Genomic DNA, 14985 nt, shown 5'->3' with positions numbered 1-14985 from the left:
TCATTATTATTATTATAACAGTTGTTATCGTTATTATCCTTGTTTTCATTATTATTAATATTACTATTATCGTCTTTTTGTAGTTATCGTTATTATTCTTATTATAATTATTATTGTCGTTATTGTCGTTATTACCGTTAATCTCTTTCTTATCGTTATTTTCGTACATAATATAATTTTTATTGACGTTATTTTCGTTATTATTGTTAATATTATTATCGTTATCATTGTTATCGCTATTATCGTTATTATTGATATTATTATTACCGCTTATTTTATTATTTTCGTTATTATTACTCACTTTATTATTGTTATTATTATTATTTTTATCTTTATTGACATTATTATCGATATTATCGTTATTACTACTTTTGATATTATTGTTATTATTATAATCGTTATGATCGTTAAAATTGTTAATATTATTATCGATATTATTGTAAATATTGTTATTATTGTTATCGTCATTACCGTTATTATCGTTAATATTATTATGAATATTATTTTCATTATTATGTTTATGATTATCGTTCTTATCTTTATTATCTTTAATAATGATAGTATTGTTATTATTACTTGTATTATTAACGTTATTATTTTTATTATATTTATTATTTTATTATTATTATAATTATTATTATTATTTATATTATTTATATCGTTATTATCTTTATTATCCTTAATTTTGTAATTAATATTTTACCATTATCTTCCATTTCGTTACCATCGTTATTATTGCTATTATTACTATTGTTACTGTTGTATTTATTATTACGCGATATTACCGTTATTATAGTCATTATTATTATTATTATTATCGTTATTACCGTTATTATCGTCATTATTGTTATTATTATTATTGTTATTACCGTTTTAATAGTTATTTTTGTTATTATTATTACAGTTATTATGATTATTGTCGTTATTATCAATTTATTGTTCTTATTATTATCGTTATTATCGTTAGTATGTTTATAATCATTAATATTATTATCTTTTCTTTTATTATCATCGTAATTATAGTTATTATTATAATTATTATTATCGTTACTATCATTATCTTTATAAACAATATAATCGATAATTTTGTTATTATTATACTTGCTATTATCCTTATTATTGTAATCATTATTATTATTATTATTAATATTAATGTCATTATCGTTATTATCGATATAATTGTTATTATTGTTATTATTGTTAATATTGTTGTTATCTTCATTGTTGTTTTTATTATATTCGATATTACCGTTATTATCTTTATTATCTTTATTATCTTTATTATTATTATTATTATTGTCGTTATTATAGTTATTATCATTATTACCGTTATTTACGTAATCAACCATATTTTCGATATTACAATTATTCTTACTATTATCGTTATTACATTAATAATCGTTATTATTGTTATTATTGTTATTGTTATTATCGTTAGTATTGTTATATTTATTATTATTATTATGGATATTTTCATTAATATCATTACTATCGATTTTATACTTATTACTGTTATCGTTATTATCGCTCTTATTAATATTATTATTATCGTTATTATTGTTGTTATAGGTATAATTATTAGTATTATTATCATTATTAGAGATATTATCTTTATTATTGTATATATTATTATCGTTTATATCGTTATTATCATTGTTATCGATATTATTATTAATATTATTCTTCTCATAACCGTTTTTATTGTTATTATTGTGAGCATTAATGATATTATTATTATTATTATTATTAATATTATTATTATTATTATTATTATTATTATTATCATTATTATCGTTATTATTATTAATATTATTCTTATCATAACCGGTATTATTGTTAGTATTCTGGCGATTAAAATTTTTAATACTTTTATTATTATTATTATTATTATCGTAATTATCGTTATTATTATTATTACTATAATTGTTATTATCGTTAATATAGCTATTATTATTATTGATATTATTGTTATTATCGTTATTATTATTATTATTTTTATTATAATCGTTATTATTAATTCTACTATTATCGTTATTATCGTTATTATTATAATTGTTATTATCATAATTATCGTTATAATCTTTATTATCGTTATTATTGTTATTATTGTTATTATTACTACTATTATTATCAGTATTTTCATTGTTTTCTTTAATTTTATTTTTATTATTATTATAATTATTACTGTCTTTAATAACGTTATAATCGCTATTATCATATTATCGTTAATATTGTTATTATTATAATCGTTAAAATCGTTATTTGCTATAATATTGATATTTTCTTTATTATTAATATTTATATTGTAGTTATTATCGTTATTATCGTTATTACTATTACTACTGTTATCGATTTTATCGTTAATACCATTTCGTGATTATATTTATTATATTTATTAATGTCGTTATTATTATTATTATTATCGTTATTAACGTTATTATCGTTATTGTTGTTATTATTGTTAGTATTATTATTATTATTTTCGTCATTTTCGTTATTATTATTAATCTTATTATTATTATTTTTATTATTGTCGTCATTATCATTATTATGGGTATTATTGTTATTATTATAATTATTAATATTGCTGTTATTATCGTTATTATCGTTATTACTGTTATTATTATTATTATTATTATCGATATTATTGTTATAATCATAATTATTATTATCGTTATTTTCGTCATTATGTTTCTTATCGTTATTATAGTTATTATCAATGTTCTTATTTTATTAATATTGTCTTTATAATCGTTATTATTGTCATCGTTATTAGTGTTTTTATCGTTATTATTGTAATAATATTATTATAACTATTATTATTATCGTTAATATCGTAATTATCATTATTATTACTACTATTATTACTATTATGTTATTATCGATATTGTTATTATTATTATTTCCATTTTAATTGATATTATCGGTATTATTAATAATATTATTATCTTTATTATCGTTATTAGCGTTATTAATTTTATTATTATTACCGTTATTATCGTAATTATCGTTATAAACGTAACTAATTTTATTATTATTATCTATATTATCGTTATTATTTTATTTTTTTTATCGTTATTATCGCTATTACTATTATTATTATGAAAATTATTATCGTTTTAAAATTATTATCATTATTATCTTTAATATTGTCAATATTATCGTTAATATCGCTATTGTTTTTATCGCTATTATCATTATTATCGTTATTATTATTAACGATATTATTGTTAGTATTGGTATTATTGTTATTATTTTTATTATTATTATTATTATTATTGTCGATATTGTTGTTATTATTATCGATATTATCGTTAATATTGTTATTATTATTATCGATGATACCGATATTATCCTATTTATTAATATCGATATTATCGTTATTATCTTTATTATCGTTATTATTCATATTATTGTTATTATTATTACCGATATTATTGTCGATATTGTTGTTAATATGATCGATATAATCGTTAATATTGTTATTGTTATTATCGATGAAATCGATATTATCTTATATATTATTATCGATATTATCGTTATTATCTTTGTTATCGTTATTATTGATATTATTGTTATTTTTCTATTATTTTTATCGTTATTACCGTTATTATCGTTATAATAATTATTATTATTTTGTCGTTAGTATTTATAATATCGTTATTATTACTATAATTATTATTATCTCTATAATCGATATTATGGTTATTACAGTTATTATTATTATCGATATTATCGTAAATATCACCGTTAAATTCGTTTTTAACGTTATTATTGTTATTACTTTTTTTATTACTACGTTTATTATTGTTATTACCGTTATTATATTTATTATTGTTAATATTGTTATTATTACTTGTATTATTATCTTTATTATCGTGATTGTCATTATTGTTTTTATTATAGTTATTATTATTATCATTCTTAACATCATATTCGTTATTATCGTTATTGTTGTTGTTATTATTATCGTTAGAATCATTTACATCGTTTTTATCTTTATTATTACTATTATTATCATTGTTATTATCGTAAATATCATTATTATCGTTATTAATTTTACTACTAACATTGTTTTTATTGTCATTATTATATTCGGTACTATCCCAATTGTCGTTTAATAGTTATTATCGTTATTATCGTTATTATAGTTACTATCGTTATTATCTTTATTATTATTATTATTATTATTATTGTTAATATTATTATCGTTATTTTCGTTATTATTATTATGATCGATATTATCGTTAATATTGTTTATATTATTATCGATGTTATCGTTAAATTTGTTAATATTATTATCGATATTATCGACTTTATCGTTTATATTATTAACATTATTATCGTTATTATTTTTATTGTTATTATCCTTATTATCGTAATTATCGTTATTATCTTAATTATTACTATTATTATCATTGTTATTATCGTTATTATCGTTATTATCATTATTACCGTTGTTATCGTTATTGTCGTCATTATTATAATTGTTATTATAATTATTAACGTTAATATTATTTTTGTTGTTCTTATTATTATCGCTATTATCGTTAGTAGCGTTATTATCGATATTATCTTTAATACGATTACTATTATCTTTATTATCGTTAATATTATTATTATTATTAACGTTATTATCGTTATTATTTTTATTATTATTATCATTAATGTTATTATCGTTGTTATCGTTATTATTGATATTACTGTTTTCTTTAATATCGTTATTATTGTTATTTTTATCACAGTTGTTATCGTTATTATTGCTAATATCATTTTTGCCGTTGTTTTCTATTTAATCGTTGTTATTATAATCTCTCTTATCTTTATTATCCTTATTATTATTATTGTTATTATTATTATTATTTTTTCGTTATAATCGTTATTATGGTTATTATCCTTATTATCGTTATTCTCGATATTATTATTATTATTATAATCATTAATATCGTTATTATCGTTATTTTCGTTATTATTATATTAATCGCAATTACCTTTATTATTGTTATTATAGTTATTTTCGTTATTATTATTTTAATCGCAATTATCTTTATTATTGTTATTATCGTTATTATTCTTATTAATGTTATTGTGATTATTATTATTATCGATTATATCGTTAATAATATTTTTATTATTATCGTCATTAGCTTTATGATCGTTATTATTATCATCGACATTATCGGTGATATTATTATTGTTATTATCGTAATTGTCGCTATAATTGTTACTATCGAAATTTTATTTTTATTCTTATCGTTATTATCATTATTATTATTATCGATATTATTGTTACTATCGTCATTATCTTTATTATTCATATAATTATTATCGTAAATATCGTTATTATCGTTAATAATTTTACTACTGATATTGTTATTATTGTTATCATTATATTCGTTACTATTGCAATTGCCGTTATTATAGTTATTATCATTGTTATCGTTATTATCGTTATTATTATTATTATTACTATTGACTTTATTATAAATAATATTGTTATCGTCACAATCGTTATTATCGTTATTATTGCTATTATTGTTATATTTACTATCATTATTAACGTTATTATCGTTATTAACGTTATAATTATTATTATTATTAATATTATTATTGTAGATATTAACTTTATTAGCGTTATTATTATTTTTATTATTATCGTTATTATCGTTATTATCGGTATTATCGTTAATACCCTTATTATCTTTATTAATATTAATATTATTATCTTTATTATCGTTATTATCGTTATTAATAATGTTAATATTCTCATTATTATGGTTAATAATATTATCGCTATCATTATTATCGTTATTATTGTTATTATTTCTATTATTATTATCGTTATTATCGGTATTATTATAATCGATAATATCGCTATTATTGTTATTATTGTTATCATTATTATATTTACTTTCGTTATTACTATTATTGTTATTATTTTTATTATCATTGTTAACATTACAATTGTTATTAATATTTTCGTTAATATCGTTATTATTGTTTCTTTTATTATCGTTATTATGGTTATTATTAATATTATTATTATTATTATTATTGTTATTATCATTAGTATGATTATTGTTATTATCGTTATTATCGGTATTATCGTTAATACCGTTATTATCTTTATTAATATTAATATTATTATCTTTATTATCGTTATTATCGTTATTAATAATATTAATATTGTCATTATTATGGTTAATAATATTATCGCTATCTTTATTATCGTTATTATTGTTATTATTTCTATTATTATTATCGTTATTATCGATATTATCGGTATTATTATAATCGATATTATCGCTATTATTGTTATTATTGTTCTCGTTATTATTTTTAATTTCGTTATTACTATGATTATTATTATTTTTATTATCGTTTTTAACGTTACAATTGTTATTAATATTTTCGTTAATATCATTTTTATTGTTTCTTCTATTATCGTTATTACCGTTATTATTGCTATTATTAATATAATTATTATCGTTATTATCATTTTCATCGTTATTATCGTAATAATTATAATCGGTATTATTGTTATGATCGTTATTATTGTTATTATTACAATTATTAATATCGATATTATCGTATATTGTTATTATTATTATCGATATCATCGTTATTATCGTTATTATTATTATCGTTAAAATCGTTTTTATGGCTATTATAGTTATTACTCGTAATAATCGTTATTATAGTTATTATTATTAATATTATTATCGTTCTGATCATTATTAATGTTATTATCGTTATTATTGTTATTAACGTTAGTATCAATGTTATATATATTATTCTTAGAATTATTATCTTTATTATCGTTATTATCGATATTAGTCTTATCGCTATTATCGTTATTATCGTTATTATCATTATTATCGTTATTATTGCTATTACTATTATTATTTCTATTATTATTATTATTGTTGATATTGTTATTATCTTAATTATTATTAATTTTATTATCGTTATTATCGTATTTATCGTTGCTATAATTGATAATAATGTCTATATTATCCTTAATATTATTATCGTTATTATTGTTATTATTACTATTATTTTTATCGTTATTTACGTTATTAAGATCATTATCGTTATTAATATTATTGTCATTCACGTAATTAACGTTATTATCGTTATTATTATTATTATTATCGTCATTATCGTTATTATTATTATTATCGTTATAATCGATATTATTGTTATTATCTTTATTATCGTCATTTTCAATATTATCGTTACTTTCGATATTATCGTTCTTCTTATTATTATTATTATCGAGATTATCAATAATATTGTTATTATTATTATCGATATTATCGTTACTATCGTTATTATTATTATTATTTTTATCCTTATTGTCGTTGTTATCGTTATTATTATTATTATTATTATTATTATTATTATACTTATTATCGTTATTATTATTACTACTATTATCGTTATTATCGTTATTGTCGATATTGTTATTACTATTATTACCGTTATAAACCGTTATTATCGTCATTATTATTATTATTTTCGTTAATATCGATATCATCGTTAATATTGTTAATATTATTTTCGATATTATCGACTTTAACGTATATATTATTATCATTCTTATTGTTATTGTTGTTATTATTGTTATCATTATTATGTTTATTGTCGTTATTATCGTTATTATTGATATCGTCATTATCGTTATAATCGCTAATATTGCTTATATTATTATCGTTATTGACGTAAATATAGTGATTAATTTTATTATAGTTAATATCGTTATTATCGTTATTAGCGTTATTATTATTATTATTAATATTATTATCGATGTTAACGTTTATAGTATTATTATTATTATCGATGTTATCGTTACTATCGTTATTGTTATCATTTATAACATTTTTATTTTTGTAATATGGTTATTATATTTTTCGTTATTAACCTTATTATCGCTATAATCGTTATTATTATTATTATTACTTCTATTATTATTGTTATTATCGTTATTAGCGTTATTTGTGTTAATTCTGTTATTATTACTACTATTAATTTCGTTTTTATCGTTATTATTAGTATTATTGTTATTCATATAAATATTATTATCGTTATTAGGATTATAACTGTTATCGTTATTATCGAATTATAATTGTTATCGTTTTTATCGTAATTATTGTTATTATTACTGTCATTATTATCGTTAATATCGTTGTAATCTTTATTATTGTTATGATTATTATGGATATTATCCTTATTATCGCTATTATAATTATCATTGTTATTATCGGTATTATCGTTATTACTGTTATGATTATTATTATTATTATTTTTTAGATATTATCGTTAATATTGTTATTATTATTATCGATAATATCGTTAATATTGTTATTATTATTATCGATATTATCGATAATACCATTATTATCCTTATTATTGTTATTTTCGCTATTATCGTCATTATTTTTACTATCGATATTATTATTACTACTATCTTTATTATCGTTATTATTATCATCCATGTTATCTTTATTATCGTTATTATTGTTATTAATTTAATTGATAATTCTATTATTATCGTTGTTATCATTATTATTGCAAACATTTTTAATATTGTATTATTACTTCTATAAAAATAATTGTCTTTATTATCGTTATTATTGCTATCATTATTAATAATATTATCGTGATTATCATTGTAAACGTTATTATTGTTATTTTATTTATTATTACTATTATTATATATGTTATTATCGTTATTATCGGTATTATCATTATTTTCGTTTTATCGATATTATTGTTATTATTATTATCGTTACTATCGTTAATAAAAATTGTTATTTTTATTATTATAGCTATTATTATCATTATTATCGTTATAATGATTGATATCGTTTTTATCGTTATTATTATTATTATTTTTATCGTTATTATCGTTACTATCGTTATTATTGTTATTATTTTAATCGTTTGTCATCGTTATTATCCTTATTTTCGTTATTATTATTATTATTATTATTATTAGGGTTATTATCGTTGTTATCGTTATTATTGTTATTAATATTATCTTTAATATCGTTAATATAGTTATTTTTTATCGTTATTATTGTTATTATTGCTATTATTATAAATATTATTTTCGTTAGTATCATTATAATTGTTATTATCGTTATTATTGTTATTATTTTTATCGTTAATATCTCTATTATCGTTATTATCGTTGATATCGAAAATATCGTTGCTATTATTATTATTATTATCGTTATTATCGTCAAAATCTTTATTATTATTATTATTATTGTCGTCAATATTGTTATTATTATTATCGATATTATCGTTATTATCGTTATTAATATAATTGTTATTATAGTTGTTATCGTTAATATTCTTAATATCCTTATTATTTTATTATTATTATCGTTATTATATTCAATATCGTCATTATCGTTATTATTGTTATAAACGTTATTATATTCATTATTATTATCTTTATTATCGTTTTTTACGTTATTATTATTATCGATATTATCGTTCTTATTAATATTATTTTCATCGTCGTTATCATTATTATTATTATCGTAATTAGCGTTATTAGCGATATTATTGTTATTACTATTATTATTTTTTCATTATTATCATTATTATTGCTATTATTATTATCGTCGTCAACGTTATTATCTTTAGTTTCGATATTATAATTATTATTATTATTATTATCGTTATTATCGTTACAATTGTCCTTAATATTTTTGTTAATGCAATTCTTATTGTTTATTTTATTGTCCTTATTATCGTTATTATAGTTATTATTAATATAATTATTATCGATATTATCAATATTATCGATATTATCGTTATTATTGTTATTGTTATAATCGATATTATAGTGATTATCTTCATTATCGTTATTATCATTATTATCGTTATTATCGCTATTATCGTTATGATTATTAATATTATTATCGATATTATCAATAATATTGGTGATGGTATTAACGATATTATCGATACTTTCGTTATTATTATTATCGTTATTAACGATATTATCGTTCTTATAGTTACTATTATTATTATTGCTATAATTATTATTGTTGTTATTATCGTTAATATCTTTGTTTTGATTATTATTATTAACGTCTTTATTATTATTATCGTTGATAATGTTATTATTGTTATTAATATTATTATTATTATCGTTCTTATATTTAAAATCGTTATGATTGCTGTTATTATTATCGTTATTATCCTCATTATCGTTATTTTTGTTACTATCGATATTTGTATTATTACTATTATCGTTTTTATCGTTAATATTATTACGTCATTTTCGTTATTTTTGTATTTATTGTCATTATATTTACTATTATTATCGATATTATCGTTTATTTTGTTATTATTATTATCTATTTTATCGTTAATATCATTATTATTTTTATCAATAATATCGATATTATCTATATAACAATTATTATCTTTATTATCGTTATATTATTATTATTATCGTTATTATTGTTAATAATGTTGTTATCTTTATTACCATTATTATTATTATTACTATTATCGTCACTATCTTTACTATTACAATCGTTATTATCGTCATTTTCGTTATTATCGTCATTATCTTCATTATCGTCATTTTATTATCGTTATTATTATTATAATTGCCGTTATTTACTTCTTTATAGTTATGTTCGTTCTTATCGTTATAATCCTTATTATCTGTGTATTGTTATTATAATATCTGTGTATCATAATTTTTAATATCGTTATTATCGTTATTAGTGTTATTATTGTTATTATTACTACTATTATTTTTTTTATTCTCGTTATTATCAGTATAATTGTTATTTTTATACATATTGATATTGTTATTAGGATTATAATTTTTATTATCGTTATTATTGTTAATATTATTATTATCGATATTATCGCTAATATCGTTATTAACGTTATTATCTTAATTACTATTATTGCTATTATCGTTATTATCGTTATTATTACTATCGTTATTAGCGTAATTATCGTTATTATTTTTATTATTATTATTATTATTATTATTATTATTATTATTATTATCGTTATTATCGTTATTATTGTTAATTATTATTAATCTTATCGATATTATCGTAAATATTGTTATTATAATTATCGATTATATCGTTATTATCGTTATGATTATTATCACTAAAATCTATTTAATCATTATGATTATTATTACTCTTATTATTACTACCATTATTATCGTTATTGTCGTTATTATATTTATTATTCTTAATATTTTTGTTATTGCTACTATCTTTAGCGTTATTATCGTTATTATTGTTATTATTATTATTATTATTATTGTCGTTATAATATATATTATTGTTCTTATAAATATTATTATTATCGTTAGAATCTTTAATATCTTCATTATCTTTATTATTACTATTATTATTATTGTTAAAAGTGTTATTATCGTTATTATCATTATTATTGTTATTATTTTTATCATTGTTATTATCGTTATTATAGTTATTTTCGATATTATTATTATTATTTTTATTATTATTATTTTTAATTTCTTTATTATCTTTATTATTGCTGTTATTATCATTATTAATTTCGTAATTATCGTTATTTACATTATTATTATTATCATTAATATCGATATTTTCGTTATTTTCGTTTTATTAATATTATTTCCATCGCCATTATCATTATTATTATTATCGTTATTAGCGATATAATCGTTGTTATTGTTATTTTTATAACATCGATGTCATAGATATAATCATTACTTTCGTTATTATTATTATTATTAATATTATTATCGTTATTATCGTTATAATTGCTATTATTAAAATAATTATTATCGTTATTAATATTATTATCGATATTATCGTTATAATTGTTATTCTTATTTTCGATATTATCGTTAATATCGTTATTATCGTTATTATTATTACTACTATTATCGTAATTATTATTCTTGCTATTATCGTTATTGTAGTTACTACTATTAATGTCATTATTATCGGTTTTATCGTTATTATTGCTATTATTAATTTAGTTATTAACGTTATTATCATTATTAATTTTATTATTATTATCGTTATTATCTTTTTTATCGTTATAATCGTTATTATTATTATTATTATAATGATCCTCATTATCATTAATATTGTTAATATCGAAGTAATTATTATTTTTATTTTTGTTATAATCGTTATTATTATTATCCTTAACAATGTTATTATGATTATTATTATTATCGATATTATCATCATTATCGTTATTATGGTTACATTCTTTATTATCGCCTTTATCGTTAATAACATTATTATCTTTATTTTTATTATTATTAATATTATTGTCGTTAATATCGATATTATCTTTATTAACATTATTATCTTAATTATTATTATTGTAATTATTATTATCATTAAAATCGTTTCAAATGTAATTATTATTATTATTGTTAATATTACTACCAATATTATTTTTAATGTCGTTTTCATATTATGGTTATTAACGTTATTACATTTATTATTGTTATTACTCCTATTATTATTATCGTTATTATTATAATCGTTATTATCGTTATTATTTTTATTATTATTATTATTATTAATATCGATATTTTCCTTAATATTGTTATTATTATTATCTATATTACTGTTATTCTCGTTATTATCATTATTATCCTTACTATCATTAATATCGTTATAATCTTTATTATTATTCATATTATTATCGTTTTTATTATTATTAATATTGTCGAAATTATCGTTAATATTGTTATCGTTATAATCTTTATTATTGTTATTATTGTTATTATTACTATTATTATTATCCTTATAATCGCTATTGACGTTATTATCGTTAATATTATTATCGTTATTATCGTAATTATAGTTATTATCGTTATTATCATTATTATTTTTATTGCTAATATTATTATTATTGATTCTACAGTTAATTTTGTTATTATTATTATCGATATTATCGTTAAACTAATAATTATTATTGTCGCTATTATCGTTTTCATCGTTATTATCGTTACTATTATAGACGTTATTATCGTTGTTACAGTTATTATTGTTCTATTATTATTATTGCTACCGAAATCACCGTTAATGTTGTTATTATTATTATTACTTTTGTCTATTATTAATCTTATTTTCATTACATCCTTTATAATCGTTATTATTGTTATTATTATTATTATATTTAATATTATCTTTATTATCATCACTATTATTACTATTGTCGTTATTATATGTTATTATCGTTATTATCGTAATTATTGTTATAATTGTTTTTATTAATATTATTACCATCATTATCGTTATTATTATTATCGTTATTATCGTTACTATCGTTATGATGGTAATTATTGTTATTACTATTATTATTATTATTATTATTATTATCGTTATTATCTTTATTGTCGTTATTAACTTTATATTTGTTATTACTATTATTATTATTATCGATATAATCGTTAATATTGTTATTATTATTATCGATATTATCATTATTATCGTTATTATCGTTGATATTATTATTATTATTATGGTTATCATCGCCATTATTATATTCGTTATTATCGTTATTATCGTCATTATTGGTATTATTGTTATTATTACTATTATTATTAACGTTATTATCGTTATGATCGTTATTAATATAATTATTAATATTATTATAGTCGTTATTATTTTTATTATTGTTAATAATTATTATTATTGTTATCGTTATTATCGTTTCTATCTTAATTATCGTTATTATGATTATTATTATTATGGTTATTATCGTTCTTATTATTATCTTTATTATGGTTATTATCTATATTATTTGTTTTTATCAATATTATTATCGATATTATCGTTATTTCCGTTATTATCGTTATTACCGTTATTAACGTTATTATAATTATTATTATCGTAATTATTGTTATTATCGTTATTATTGTTATTATTATTATCGTTGTCATCGTTATTTTCTTTATTTTCGATATTAATATTAACATTGTTATCGTAATTACCGTTATTATCGTTATTATTGTTATTATCGTTATTTTTATTATTATTATTATTATTATTGTTATTAATATTATTATCGTTATTATTTATAATGATATTATCGTTATTATCGTTATTATTATTCCCTTTGCGTATGGGGAAATAGTATACTCCCACAGTACTCCCTGCTTATCGTAGTAGGTGACTAAAAGGGACTGTGTGAATGGCGTGTGAATGTTCTTGTACGGCTATTCCTATCTTTGTTCTTCTTTTATATCTTTTTCTATTCATTCTCTCCCTCTCATACTTCCTTCCTTTCCTTTCCTTTACTTTGTGGAGCTTTCCTCCCAATAATTATATTTCATATGATGGATAGTATATTAATAGTTAAAAGAGAGCGTGGGAGGGCACCCACCCCTGGTGTCATATTGTGTAAGGGCAGGCCACCCGCCGAAGTCATCAAGCAGCTGCCAGGAGCTTGGTGTAGACAACTTGGCTCCAGTTCTGGATATCACATCAGGAAGATCCCCACAGATTGGCGACCTGACCTGCGATGTGTATATAGCGCCAGGAAGAGTAAGATATGAGGAAAGCCACTTGGAGGAGTGGCAATGGATTGCCAGGGGCGTTTGATAGTTCGCGGCTCTCAGGCCTGACGTCACCTATCCAGCCTGCGAAGGGGGCACCATAAGATGGAGACAGTGAGAAACTCCCGCAAGCGAATGATCTCCTTGCCAAAATGAAGGCAGCTATTACTACGTAGTCAAACGTTAACAACACGATTAAGCAAGGGCTCCCAGACCTGGAGGACGTCATAGAGAGTCTCGAGTTCATTTTTAAATCTCGAAAAAAGTTCAATAAGGGAGCGAGGACCCTAGCCCGAGTTTCTCAGAACCCTTGGACAAATTCTACAACTGATGTCGGCGCAATTAAGAGAGTAGCCACAAGTTCGCCGCGGATGCCTGAAGAAAGCCTCAAAAGAACGAGGCAAGAGACGACGAGA

The sequence above is a fragment of the Vespa crabro genome, chromosome 3, assembly GCF_910589235.1.
Source record: "Vespa crabro chromosome 3, iyVesCrab1.2, whole genome shotgun sequence".
Classification (NCBI taxonomy): domain Eukaryota; kingdom Metazoa; phylum Arthropoda; class Insecta; order Hymenoptera; family Vespidae; genus Vespa; species Vespa crabro.
This window is presented reverse-complemented; position numbering follows the sequence as displayed.